Source organism: Anolis sagrei, chromosome 4 (genome assembly GCF_037176765.1).
Source record: "Anolis sagrei isolate rAnoSag1 chromosome 4, rAnoSag1.mat, whole genome shotgun sequence".
In the NCBI taxonomy this organism is placed as follows: Eukaryota; Metazoa; Chordata; class Lepidosauria; order Squamata; family Dactyloidae; genus Anolis; species Anolis sagrei.
In genome coordinates, this window is record NC_090024.1 from 47,254,854 (window position 1) to 47,267,885 (window position 13,032).

Here is a 13,032-nt window from a genome sequence, read left to right on the forward strand (position 1 = left end):
AGATTCATTCTCTAGTGTGATGTGGTCGGCGAAGTGGAAAGAGGCACTTTTCTAAAATCAGTAGGTATGGAGGGGTGTTGAAGAGGAAAGGCAGACCAGTCCCCCCTGGGTCCCTTTTCTGCATGGCTACGGGAGCAAAGACATGAAAATGTAAACAATAGCAGAGGGGAGAATGGAAAAGACATTATGCAGACAAATCGTGCTCCCCTGCTCTTCTGCCTTGGTCAGACCACACCTGGAATATTGTGTCCAATTCTGGACACTACAATTGAAGGGAGAAGTTGACAAGCAGGAATATGTCCACAGGAGGGTGACTAAAATGATCAAGGGCCTGGAGAACAAGCCCTATGAGGAGTGGCTTAATGAGCAAGGGCTGGAGAACAAGCCTTATGAGGAGCGGCATGTTTAGCCTGCAAAAGAGACAGTTGAGAGGAGACATGATGATAGGAATTTATAAATATGTGAGGGGAAGTCATAGGGAGGAGGTAGAGCTCCCAGTGGCACAATGGGTTAAACCCTTGTGCTGGCAGAACTGAGTAGGTTCAAATCCAGGGAGAGTGTGGATGAGCTCCCTCTGTCAGCTCCAGCTCCCCATGCAGGGATATGAGCGATGCCTCTCACAAGGATGGGAAAACATCAAAACTTATGGGCATCCCTTGGCCAGTGTTCTTGCAGATGGCCAATTCTTTCACACCAGAAGTTTCTCAAGTCAGTCCTGACATGAAAAAAAAATCGAGAGGAGGGAGCAGGCATGTTTTCTGCTGTCCTGGAGACTAGGACATGGAACAATGGCTTCAAACTACAGGAAAGGAGATTCCACCTGAACATTAGGAAGAACTTCCTAACTAGAGAGCTGTTCAGCAATGGAACTCTGTCCCGGAGTATGGTGGAGGCTTCTTCTTTGGAAGCTTATAAACAGAGGCTGGATGGCCATCTGTCAGGGGTGTTTTGAATGCAATTTTCCTGCTTCTTGGCAGGGGGTTGGACTGGATGACCCATGAGGTCTCTTCCAACTCAATGATTCTATGAAATTGTAGGGTTTTCTTGGTAACATTTGTTGGCCATTGTGTCCGTAGTTTCTCTACTAGTGCGCTCACTCTGCTTAGCCTCCAAGATCAGGATCTGATCTTGGAAACTTAGGACCCTTCCACACAACTCTATATCCCAGAATATCAATACAGAAAATCCCATAATATCTTCTGTGAGCTGGGTTATCTGACAATGTGGGATTTCCTCCCTTGATATTCTGGGATATAGGGCTGTGTGGAAGGGCCCTATGAAGCCTAGAAAGCCATGTGATGTTAAGTATGTTCAGGATGACTTAATTTGTTTATTTCCATAGAAGTGGGAGAAACCACATGGACCAACCAGTCCAACCACCTGCCATGCAGCAAAAGCACTATCAAAGCATCCCCAACAGATGGCCATTCAGCCTCTGTTTAAAAGCCTCCAAGGAAGGAGTTTCCACCATACTCTCAGGCAGATATTTCAACTGTTGAATAGTTCAGGAAGTTCAACCTAAACACATTTAACACTTCAACTCTGATGTATGGGAAATGTCCAAGTAGCCATATCCTAAACAGTCCTGCTCAGATCTTGCAGACTTGGGGCCATGGCTTCCTCAGTTGAATCTATTCACCTGTAATGAGGAGTTTCAGCTTCCCTGCTGTTTTCTGCCTTGCCATGATTGTTATCTTGTCTAGTGAACCATGTTGTCCCATGAAATGGCCAAAATACAACAGTCTTAGCATATTGACTCTAGGCTTGATTTACTGTAGGACCCATTGATTTAGGCGTGATTTACTGTAGTGAACCAAGATGTATGTTTTATTGTTAAGTTGATATGCGGCATTTAATTTTGCCAGTGTCTGTAAGCTGCCTTGAGTCCCCTGTAGGGGTATAAATGAAATAAATAAATAATACCCATTTATTTGTCTTTTGGGCAGTTCATGGTATATGCAGAACTCTTCTTCGACACCCTATTTCTAAGACTTTTGCTTCAATGTCCATGGTTTTTCTGATTCCCGATCAATTGACTTGTTAGTGTGAATCTATTTTTACAATATCTTTGAATTCTACAGAGCTGTTCTACATGTTGTGGTTTGACACATTGATTTTCTTCTTTAGCTTTACTCCATTTTTTTTACATTAGTAGTTCATGATTTGTGGAACAATTGAACCCTTGTATTGTCGAAGGATTTCATGAACAGAATCGCTGGGTTGTTGTAGGTTTTTCAGGTTGTATGGCCATGTTCGAGAAGCATTCCATTCGACTTGGAACAGTTTCTCTCCGTAAAGATGTGCAATGTATTGTTGAAGGCTTTCATGGCTGGAATCATGGCCATACAGCCCAAAAAACCTACAACAACCCAATTGAATCCTTGTTTTTACAGAGAGGATAGAGCTGCCTTATTTTCTGCTTTCAATTATGTAGTCTGTTTGATTTCTGCAGGCAGCCAGATGATTCCCTATGTACACTTACCTGAAGACTGTGTTTTTAATGAACAAACTGTTGTCTCCACAGGATTCAATTAGTAGCTCTTCTGCTTCATTTCTTAATCCTAGGCCAAATTCTTATAGTTTTGATTGTTCAGTTCTGATCTATTCCTTCCAATGACCCATGATTGCCAACATATATTTTGGGATGTGATCAATCTCCTGATGTACTATCTTTTAATTCCTCCTTCCTCCTCCTCTGTAGTTGGATTGTTTCTACATGTTTTCCCTGAAATTTTGAAATCCACACTTTTTTGGACTGTTTTTGCTACATCTGCCCTTGCTACTCATGCCACCTCATTTTTCGTAGATTTTCCTTCCTTGCTGCAGTTATTTGACTCAGAGTGTTTGTTTCCTGTTCACATTAGCTCAGTCATTCCAAATATTGCATTGTTTATATGTTCCATTTATTGTTTTACGCTGCCCCCGATTCATGCTTCTCATATACTATGTTCCTATATGTTATGTAGCTTCAGACTTTCCTTCTACTTCTGAGCATGTCAATAGCTGAATATTTTTGGTTTGGTTTCAGTTGTATCTTTAGCCACAGTTTTACCTGCACTTAGGAGTCCCCGGTGGCGCAATGGGTTAAACCCTTGTGCCGGCAGGACTGAAGACCAACAGGTCACAGGTTCAAATCTGGGGAGAGCATGGATGAGCTCCCTTTGTCAGTTCCAGCTCCCCATGTGGGGGCATGAGAGAAGCCTCCCACAAGGATGGTAAAACATCAAAACATCTGGGCGTCCCCTGGGCAATGGCCTTCCAGACGGCCAATTCTCTCAAACGAGAAGTGACTTGTAGTTTCTCAAGTCACGGCTGACACAAAGAAAAACAACCCGCACTTGAACTTGGATCTTCCCCAATAGTTCACTGAATGCCTTCCAACCTGGGAGTCTCCTCTTCTGGTATTATCTCATGTTTATTGTTTTGTTATAAGGTTTTCAATGGAAAGGGGTTTAGGAGTGGTTTATCATTCCCTTCTTCTGCGCAATACTAACACCCCCTTGATGGGTTGTCTCCTTAACGTGGTGAGGGGGCTTGTTCCAATGAATCTGCAGGGTCAACGATTGGAGTCATGCACTCCCAGAAGTGGCTGCAGGGGAGGTTCCAGACCAAGCACAATCCGAAGACCCGAAGACCTCAACGGCTGAGCAGGTGGAGGATAACATAGTACATGTTACAATGGCTGTGAAGGCGGAAGAAGGCTGCGACAGATTGAGAAGCCACCATCGTCATGTTAACCATGCCACTAGAGGGAACCTCACTCTCTGAAGACTGTATTGACTGACTGTTCACCAACCTCCACACATTAAAAAAATCTCACACACAGGTGTCTTCCAAGAAAAATATAAACAAACCAACAAAGAGTCCCATGGTGATCAATCGGGTATCTCCTGGGCAATGTTTCTTGTAAACGGCTAATCTTTCCAAACCCAAAAGCATTGCTTTTAAACATTTTAAATTGGAGGTGTGTTTTTTCCCCTCCACATATAAAGTAGTTGTTCTGTAATATGCCAGTATCTGAATATATTGGTGAGCCTGACTTTTGTGATGTCCTACAGTTCCATGACAATGTTATCAATTATATGATTTTCCATTGAATAAAATATGTGTGGCAAGATCCTCTCCTCGTCCCAGTCTTTGCTGCTGTTTTAGTTCCTCTGAACTAATTATTCTGCAGTTGCTCCCATCTGGATGCTCTGGATTGGATGCTCAGATCCTTAATGCTTTCCCTTTAGTCAATTAAGAGGAGGCAGGAAGGGAAAGAGATGGGAAAATGGGATTTTTTCCATGGCAACGCCTTTATGCTGTCTCACCAGAGGGATTAATGCAATCGCAGGTTCCCGTATTCTGTTTTGAAAAGAACCCTGGGGAGGGGGACTTAGTCCAATGAATAATTTAATTTGGCAATGGTAAAATGAATGGGAAGGCTGCCAAATCAAATGCCTGCATGATAAGACAAGGAAGTGCAACCTCTTCTGCCTGAGTCACAATATTGAGAGCCTTTGCCACTGTCTTTTCAAAATGGCTGGGCAAAATAATGCCCTCCAGATGTTGGAGAGAAATTCCCATTAGCTCTAGCCAAAAGAGTCAATGTTAAAGAAGTCCTGGTAGCAGCACTCAAGCAACATGGTAAGGCACATACTATGCCTACTCCTGTTTAGAATCAGTAAGTACTTTCTTGCTGTATGCAAGCAATTTAAAGTAAAGAGTCAAAATGTGGATATTTCGCTGGAGGATCTATGTGATATCTATTCAATGTCATTTTTCCCCCTTCATATTTTGAAATGATTGGTGATGCCTCAAAGTCCAATGCTCAGTATAACCCAGTCAAGTATTAAAATGGCATTTTTATGCACTATCCGATCTCAGGTTAGTCATAAAAAGCATACATGATGTAAAATAATGGTGGAAAATGTACGGTCCTCCTTATGTTGAACAACACTACCCAGAATTCCTTACTATTGGTTGTGCTGATGAGAGATGCTAGGATTTGCAGTTCGGACTTTATAATGGACTAGCTCCTTCCTTCCCTCCCTCTTCCCCTCCTTCTTTCCCTTTTTATTTCTTTCTCTCCTTTCTTTATTCCTTCTCTTCTTCTTCCCTTCCATCCCCCCCCCACCTTTTCTTTCCCTTCCTCTTTCTCCCCTTTCTTCCTTCTCTACCTATTCTTGGACTGCAACTCCCAGCTGTCCTCCTGATCCATCTATCTACCTACCTACCTACCTACCTATCTCTATCTAATCTATCTATCTGGAGGATCGCTGGGAGCTGCAGTCCAGGAATAGAAAATTGGAAATATGCAGGGCTTGGGATGCTCTCAAAGAAATCCAAGGAGAAGAAAGCTTGCAGCTTGGAAGCAGTGCATCTGGATCATCCTCCTCTCCTAAAAGGCCTGGTCTAGAGGATGCTGGGAGCTGTAGTCTGGAAGAGAGTACGGATATGCTATTGTGTAATTGTTTGCCGGGGGGGGGTAATTTTTGCACATGTGCTATAGTGTCTTTTTGGCTTTTTTGGCTTTTTAAGTCCCTTCTGCTGTGTTTTTCAGTGTTTTTATGAGTGATGATTACTTGTTAGCCTGATAGGTGTATTATGTCCAAATTTGGTGTCAATTTGTTCAGTGGTTTTTGAGCTATGTTAATCTCACAAATGAACATTACATTTTTATTTATATACATTCACTTTAAATTCTATAGCTGAGGGAATTGTAACTAGTTTTGTGTTTTTAATCTGTATTTGTTTTAATTCATGTAAGTTTCAAAAAAGCTGGAAGAGACATGAATGAAACAAGTCAATAAGCAACCACATCTGGAGGACCACACACACACACACACAAAAACAGCTGAGGAGGCTATTTTGTGTGTGTGTTTTTTCATGTCAGGAGAGACTTGAGAAACTGCAAGTCGCTTGTGGTGTAAGAAAATTGGCTGTCTGGAAGGCCATTGCCCAGGGGACACCCAGATGTTTGGATGTTTTACCATCCTGTGGGAGGCTTCTCTCATGTCCCTGCATGAGAAGCTGGAGCTGTCAGACAGGAGCTCGCCCTGCTCCTTGGATTCGAACCACCAACCTTTCAGTCAGCAGTCCTGCCGGCACAAGGATTTAACCCATTGTACCACCAGGGGTGTGTCAATTACTCCTTTTAAATCTACAGGATTTCTTTACTTCATTGAAGCAATTGCCTCCAAACCCTTCTACTCAAAACCTGAATATGCATTGGTTTTCATACAGAATGTGCATGTGCAGAAGGCTTTGTTCTATTTTTCATTATACACATTGTACACAAATTAGGTAAATTGCTATTTTATTCTGCCTGTTTGTGCACCTTTTGATAATATTTACGCTATTACATCACTTTATTTTCCTCTAAGGGATGATGTAACACAGCTAGACTTGCAATCCTCTACTTTTCCAAAATAAAGGTTTTCCAGAGCACCCACAAATTATCATTAGACATGGAAACTAAAACCTAATGATACGTACATAAGATAATTTAACTTTTACTCTTTGAAATGAGATTTGCATAAAGTAATTTAAACAGACAGGGTAAATGTGAAGTACATAATTATGTGTCACAATGAAATAAATACATTTTCAGTGTTTGGATTCTGAAACTAAGCACAGTAAAACAGCTTCAGAAGGAAAAGTGGCAAGAGATCTTCACAAGAAAACTCAATCAGAAGACAATATCATGAATGGAAAATCATTTTTTATGTCAACATTCATTGAGATAGTCTTCCTTGGGAGTTCTGCCATGTCTCTGTTACAAAAAGTCCCAGGAGATCCATCCTAAAATCAAAGGGAAATGGTTACACTGGATAAGATTAACAGAAAATGAACGACCTCCTAAAAAGCATCCCAGCTCTTAAGTAGAGATGAGTTCAATCCAGGCTTCCGACCAAAGGCTACATCTGAGTTAACACCATTATGGGGGGGGGGGGGGGGGCTAAAGAATCCCTAGCCTACATGGACTGAAGTAAAATGTTCAGATCAAGAAAAGTAATAGTGTCACTTCAATATTATGTACAGTTTAAGAATGGGGGTAGCAAAGATGGTACAAGGTCTTTAAAAAGCCTTTGAGAAATGGTTTGAGAAGTTGGCATCTTCCAGCAGAAGAGGACTGAGAAGTAACCTGGAGATGCTGGCACATAGAGCAATGCTTCTCAAACTTCCTAATGATGTGAACCCTTATTTTCTGATAGTCTTTGGTGACCCCTCTGACAGCCTCCTCTAATAGTGCCCCTCAAGAGGGCACTACTAGAGAAACTAGGGAGGCAATGGCCAACAAATGTTGTCAAAAAACCCCTATGATTTCATAGAATCACAGAGTTGGAAGAGACCTTGCGGGCCATTCAGTCTAACCCCCTGCCAAGAAGCAGGAAAATCGCATTCAAAGTACCCTGGCAGATGGCCATCCAGCTTCTAGTTAAAAGCCTCCAAAGAAGGAGCCTCCACCACACTCCGGGGTAGAGAGTTCCACTGCTGAACAGCTCTCACAGTCAGGAAGTGCTTCCTAATTTCCAATTGACATGAATTAGTCAATTCAAATAAATGTCAGCTTTGTGTATCCATGGATTCTGTATCCACAGATTCAACCAACTACTGCTTGAATTTTTTTTAAACACTTTGATTTTGCAATTTTATGTAAAAAAAATTCCGCTCACGATCCCTTTCTGTCCAATAATTTTTTGAATGATCTGAGTATAAAGGTACATAAAATACCTATAAAAATCAAACATTTACTGATAATAATTCAGCATTTGCAATGTTTGCTAAACAGGCTGATTTTCCTTTTTATGAAGTACTGCTGAAGCATTTTCAACACTTGTAAACTCTTCATGTTGTTGCTAACAGATTCATGTAAATATCTAGGTAGCATTCAGAAACCCTTTACTGCAGCCAAATCTTTCGTAACCCAACATTGAGCTAAGGGGTTCACATTTGGGATAGAGGCAGAGAGTTTAAGAAGCAATTATAGTAAGGGACACCATTTTATTATACAATTGTATAGAATGGGACTTTGAGCATCCATGGATTTTAGTAGCCACAGGGATCCTGGCATGAAACCTCAGCAGATGCTGAGGTCCCATTGTAGAAGAAAAGAAATTTCAGCTAACCATTAGGAATAGCTTACTTACAGCAATGGTTGTTCAGCCATAGAACCGACTACCTTGATAGGTAGTGTACTCCATTAAATTTTTTTCTTGTAGATGGCAATCACCATCTATCCTGGTTGATACGTGGATTTTCTGTGGATTAACAGGAGCTTGTACTAGAATGCATGGGGTTCCTTCCAGTTTTACAGTTCTGTGATTATATGCAGAGAATTGCATATTTAAAGGAATTTGTGTACAGTAAGACCCTCATACTGTAGTTTTATATTTAGTGTTTTTAAAGTTGTTTTGTAATTTGTGATATATGATATTTTAATGAATGTATATGTTTTTATGGCTGTAAACCGGGCTGAGTTCCTCAACGAGGTTGAGAAGCTCGGTATACAAAACTGTGAAATAATAAAAATAAATAATAATAATAATATACATGGGGGGGTGCATTCTAAGATGTACGGAAAGAGAGAGAGATGGCTGAACTTGTATGTAACAGTGAACCCTACATTTTGACTATACCTAAGCCAGTAGCAAAGCCAAGCATAGGAAGAGTCTAAGGCCCATAAACACTTCTGGGGAAATATTGTTAGTGGATAAGGGGATAATAGTTTACTAGCAAATTAAGCTTTATCCAAAGTTCAATGATTTATTGGAGGTGGTCCATTACCTTTGTCTGTTAAAGAATTAATCCCCAGGAACACCTTGACTCTGTTTACTGAAATATGTTTGTACCAATGTTCAAATTATGGGATAGAACATGGAAGACAAAAGTAATCATGATGTAGTGATTTAATACTGGAATAGAACTTGAAGACCAGGGTTCAAATCCCAATTTAGCTATAGAAATCAACTGGGTGACCTTCAGGAAATTACATTTTCCCAGCTTTAGAGATGCCAGTGTCAAATCCCACCAAACAAATCTTGTCAAGAGAACCCTAAAATAAGTTTGCCATATGTTAGAAATAATGTGAGGGAACACAACAACAAGTGATTGTTATTGTCTTTTATCTTCTTTAGGAAAGGCCATACTTTGCCTGAAATTAGAGACTAGCTTCATAACTCATTAAGCACCCTATATTTTCTCTAAAGACAGCATGTTGTAGTGCATTGAACTACAGCTCTGATGACCCTGCCCAGCATTGGAAAACCACTGGATGACCTTGAACAAAGCACACTCGCTCAGCCTCGGAGGAAGGCAAAGGCAAACCTTTCTGGACAAATCTTGCTGGAAAAACCTTATGATAAGTCAGGAATTACTTGAAAGCACACCACAACAGCAACATTTTCTCCAGTAATTCCAGCAGTATATGTTGTAGCCTGGTCAGATTCTAAGTGTTCAGAAGATGAGGAAGGAGAATCTGGGAGAGATTCAGAGGGCCTGGAGATAAATATTTTGGAATCCCCTGGAAGTTCCCAAGACAACAGTGAAAGTTAGATTCGTCCCCATGGGAACCTGCCAGAGGTGCAGACTGAGGGAAATGGGGAAGACGAATGTTTGCCAAGGTCAAAGAGATTGGGGCTGAGACAACAGGACCTGCAATTAAGGACTTGCTTCTTCAAGTGACTTAAATATAAGGAAAGCAGGTGCAAAAGAAATGACCTCATGGGATAGATTTTGGCTTTTTAAAAGTGGTTCACATTGGTATAATCTTTCTGAGAGCAACACTGTTGCAGAGTTCTTGGTGTCATGGGCCTTGGAATTCATGTAACCAAGTTTTCAAGCTGTTCCTGCATTCTGGTCTTGTGAGGCATAGTTTTGCCTGCCTTTGATTTGTGTAATCAGTCTTGGAAAGCAGTTTTGCCTATGTTGAATTTATGTACATTGTCTTTGCATATCTCAGTGGAATTGTTTTAGATACTTTCTCTAACGGGATTTTGGACTTTTGGCTTTTATGGACATAACCCTTTGAACTTGAAGTCCTTTTTTTATATTTGCTTGCTTTTCACATCTGGAACTCCCTTCCCAAGGAATTAAAGATAGCCCCCCCCCCCCACACACACACACACACCTTCAAGAAACAGCTAAAGATTTACTTTTGCTCACTGGCTTATGAGGAAGAAGAGTTAGTAATACTACAATTATACCTCTGATTGATAGCTACCATCCATATCCATGCACTGTTTGCCCCACCAGCTCAATAGATATCTTGAGCAATGATCAATCTATTTGCCCCCAAGGAACTGGGAAATTGATGCTTCTGTTTGATGTTTGATGTTTGGTAATGTGTTCGATATAACAGGTTAAATTTTTAAAATTTTAATTTTAGTAGTTAAGTCATAATTTGTTTTCTATATGTTGGGTGTATTGTTGTTGCATTCAGGCATTGAATGTTTGCCTTTTATGTTTGGAATCCACCCTGAGTCTCTCTGGAGAGACAGGACGGAATATAAATAAAGTTGTTTTATTGTTATTATTAGTATTATTATTATTATTATATCCAGTTTTTATTATACTCTGCTTTAATAAACACTTACATTGGATTATCTGGACAGTGTGTGGTGAAAAGCGGTTTCAGAACCCTAGTGCAACATTATATATGATATTAGTGAGCAAACAGGTTAATATCTCTCCCCCCCACCTTCCCCTATATGTTGCCTGTCTGGCCATCATGGCTGAGATGTAGAATGCAACCACACTATAATATTAATGAAATAATTATTGTGGATATATCTATTTCAGTGTACAGAGGTGCATTAAAAATTATGATGATGGGAAATTATAGGGATCTCTCACTGTGTGGTTAATATTCCCTGATTCAAAATATTACTCTTTGTGGAATTTCAGCCCTGGCTCTATTTATTTCTTGAAATAAATGAATGCTGCAAAACAGTACTGCTTGGGTGGTTGCATATTTTATCACTGATCTTAATTAACTCACAACCAATGTTTCACCACTTCTTCACAAAATGGGTGAGCAGGAAGGGGAGAAACACTAGAGCATGTATTATTTACTCTACTACTTTCTCGGAAATAAATTAGAAAGGAGAAAGACTTAATGTCCTCTGTTTACAAAGCTACCACACTTCTGAATTTCAATCTTTAATAAGAATTTTAACTTTTGCAAACAAGAACGAGAGGTTTTGGGGGGAAAACAGAAGAAAACTATAGCAACCCTCTGGATATGAAATTGAACCACCAGTTGCTTGCACTTTTAAAGGTGGAAAACTCTTATTAGTCCAAAGGAAGAAAGAGGATCATCTGAGCCAGGAAAGTTATACAGTGGGACTAATCCAAAGGAGCACCAAAATGTTTTAGGCAAGTTTCCCACTTTGTGTTGGCAATGTTTGGCTTCCTTTAGCCTGGCAAGAAGGAAAGATTTATTTTAAAAAATACACAAAAGACTAGTTGGGTCTGTTACTATGAAATAAGTAAAGGGGCATATATCAAATGTGTATATTTACGTGGAATAAAGGACAAATGACATATGACTTTATCCACCCTGCGTTCCCAACAAGACTAAAGAACCAGAAGGTGAAGCATTCTTCTTCCTCCCCTGTAGCTTCACCTTCCTTTGTGTTGCTCCTCTTCAGTTCCTTCCAACTGACATGGAATGCACAGAAGCAAAGACAGTGACTTTGTGCTCTAAAGTCTATTGAACATGATTCTACTGTCAGTATGCTATTGTGGGAAGAGAAAAGGAGTGGTAGCCTCTCCAATCCATGAACAGTGGCATAATGTCAGAAAGGACAGTGTTGGCCAGTCACTTCATGCACTAAGCTGGTTGGAGCACTTGGTCTTGAAATGCTGGAGGGATGCCATCTCCCCATTTATTATTTATTTATTTACAGTATTTGTATACCGCTTTTCTCACCCCGAGGGGGACTCATTCAGTCCATGAATAGTCTATGTCTGAGAATACATAATGTAGTGTCCTTATTTCAGATCAAATTATGCAGCTTTTCTTTTCAGTAGGTATGTGAGTGCTGGAGATCAATTTATACCGAAGCCAGTCGGTATATGTAAAGCCACTCTTTCTCTCTCAAATAAGCTGATGCAGATTCCCCCACCCACCAATATGGAATGAGGTAGTTTGTGATTATATATCTGTGCGGGTTGTGGAGCGTGTTTTTGTTTTTGTTTGTGAGATGACCAGTGTTTTTAAATCCTTGCACAGTGCAGGCATATAGCAACATGCTTCATGACCACTCAACCCAATTCTTCTACATTTCTCAGATAAAGTAAGTACTGTGCCATGTTTGGAATACTTCCCAAGTAATATCTGTTAAAAACAAAATAACCAAACCATATCCATTATGGCTCTGATTATCTCACATACTTGTATCTTTACAAAACATTGTCTGTATTATCATGTCTTTGTGGACACTTGATAACACACAGAGACTGGAATAATGTCTGTTCCTAAAACCAACCTAAATCTTGGGCCCTATCAACACTGCCATACAATGCAGTTTGAAAAATCTTATAATCAATCAGTAGAACAAAGACTACTTTTAAGGGAATGGTTTTCCAGAAAAGAATTGCCTATCAAAACTAAAACCCTGCTGATAGGTAGCTTTGTGTGTAAGGCAATGATAATTTGATTTGGATTATTTAGACTGTATGTTTTCAAGCATTTTATAGCTTATTTAATAATTTGTTGGAGACCTCCCACAGTGTTTTCCTTCTACTACTTATGTGTTCCTACATTCCTTGGCACCTGTTTTCCTCACAGTTGGGAATTCCTGCAAGTCTACAGCTGCTGCTTCTCACTTCATTGGCCAAGTTTTTCTCATACTTTCTTATTCTTATGCCTCTTATATTCACAAATATTTCTTTTGCCCAGCCAGCTTTGCTCTTTTATCATACAATGAACCTGCTGATGTTCACATATTCATAATATAGGTACTCTTTTCTTTCATTCATCACTCACCTTTTCATTCCCATTCCTCTTATATCCTAGTCCCTATCCACCAGTGTTCCACATCT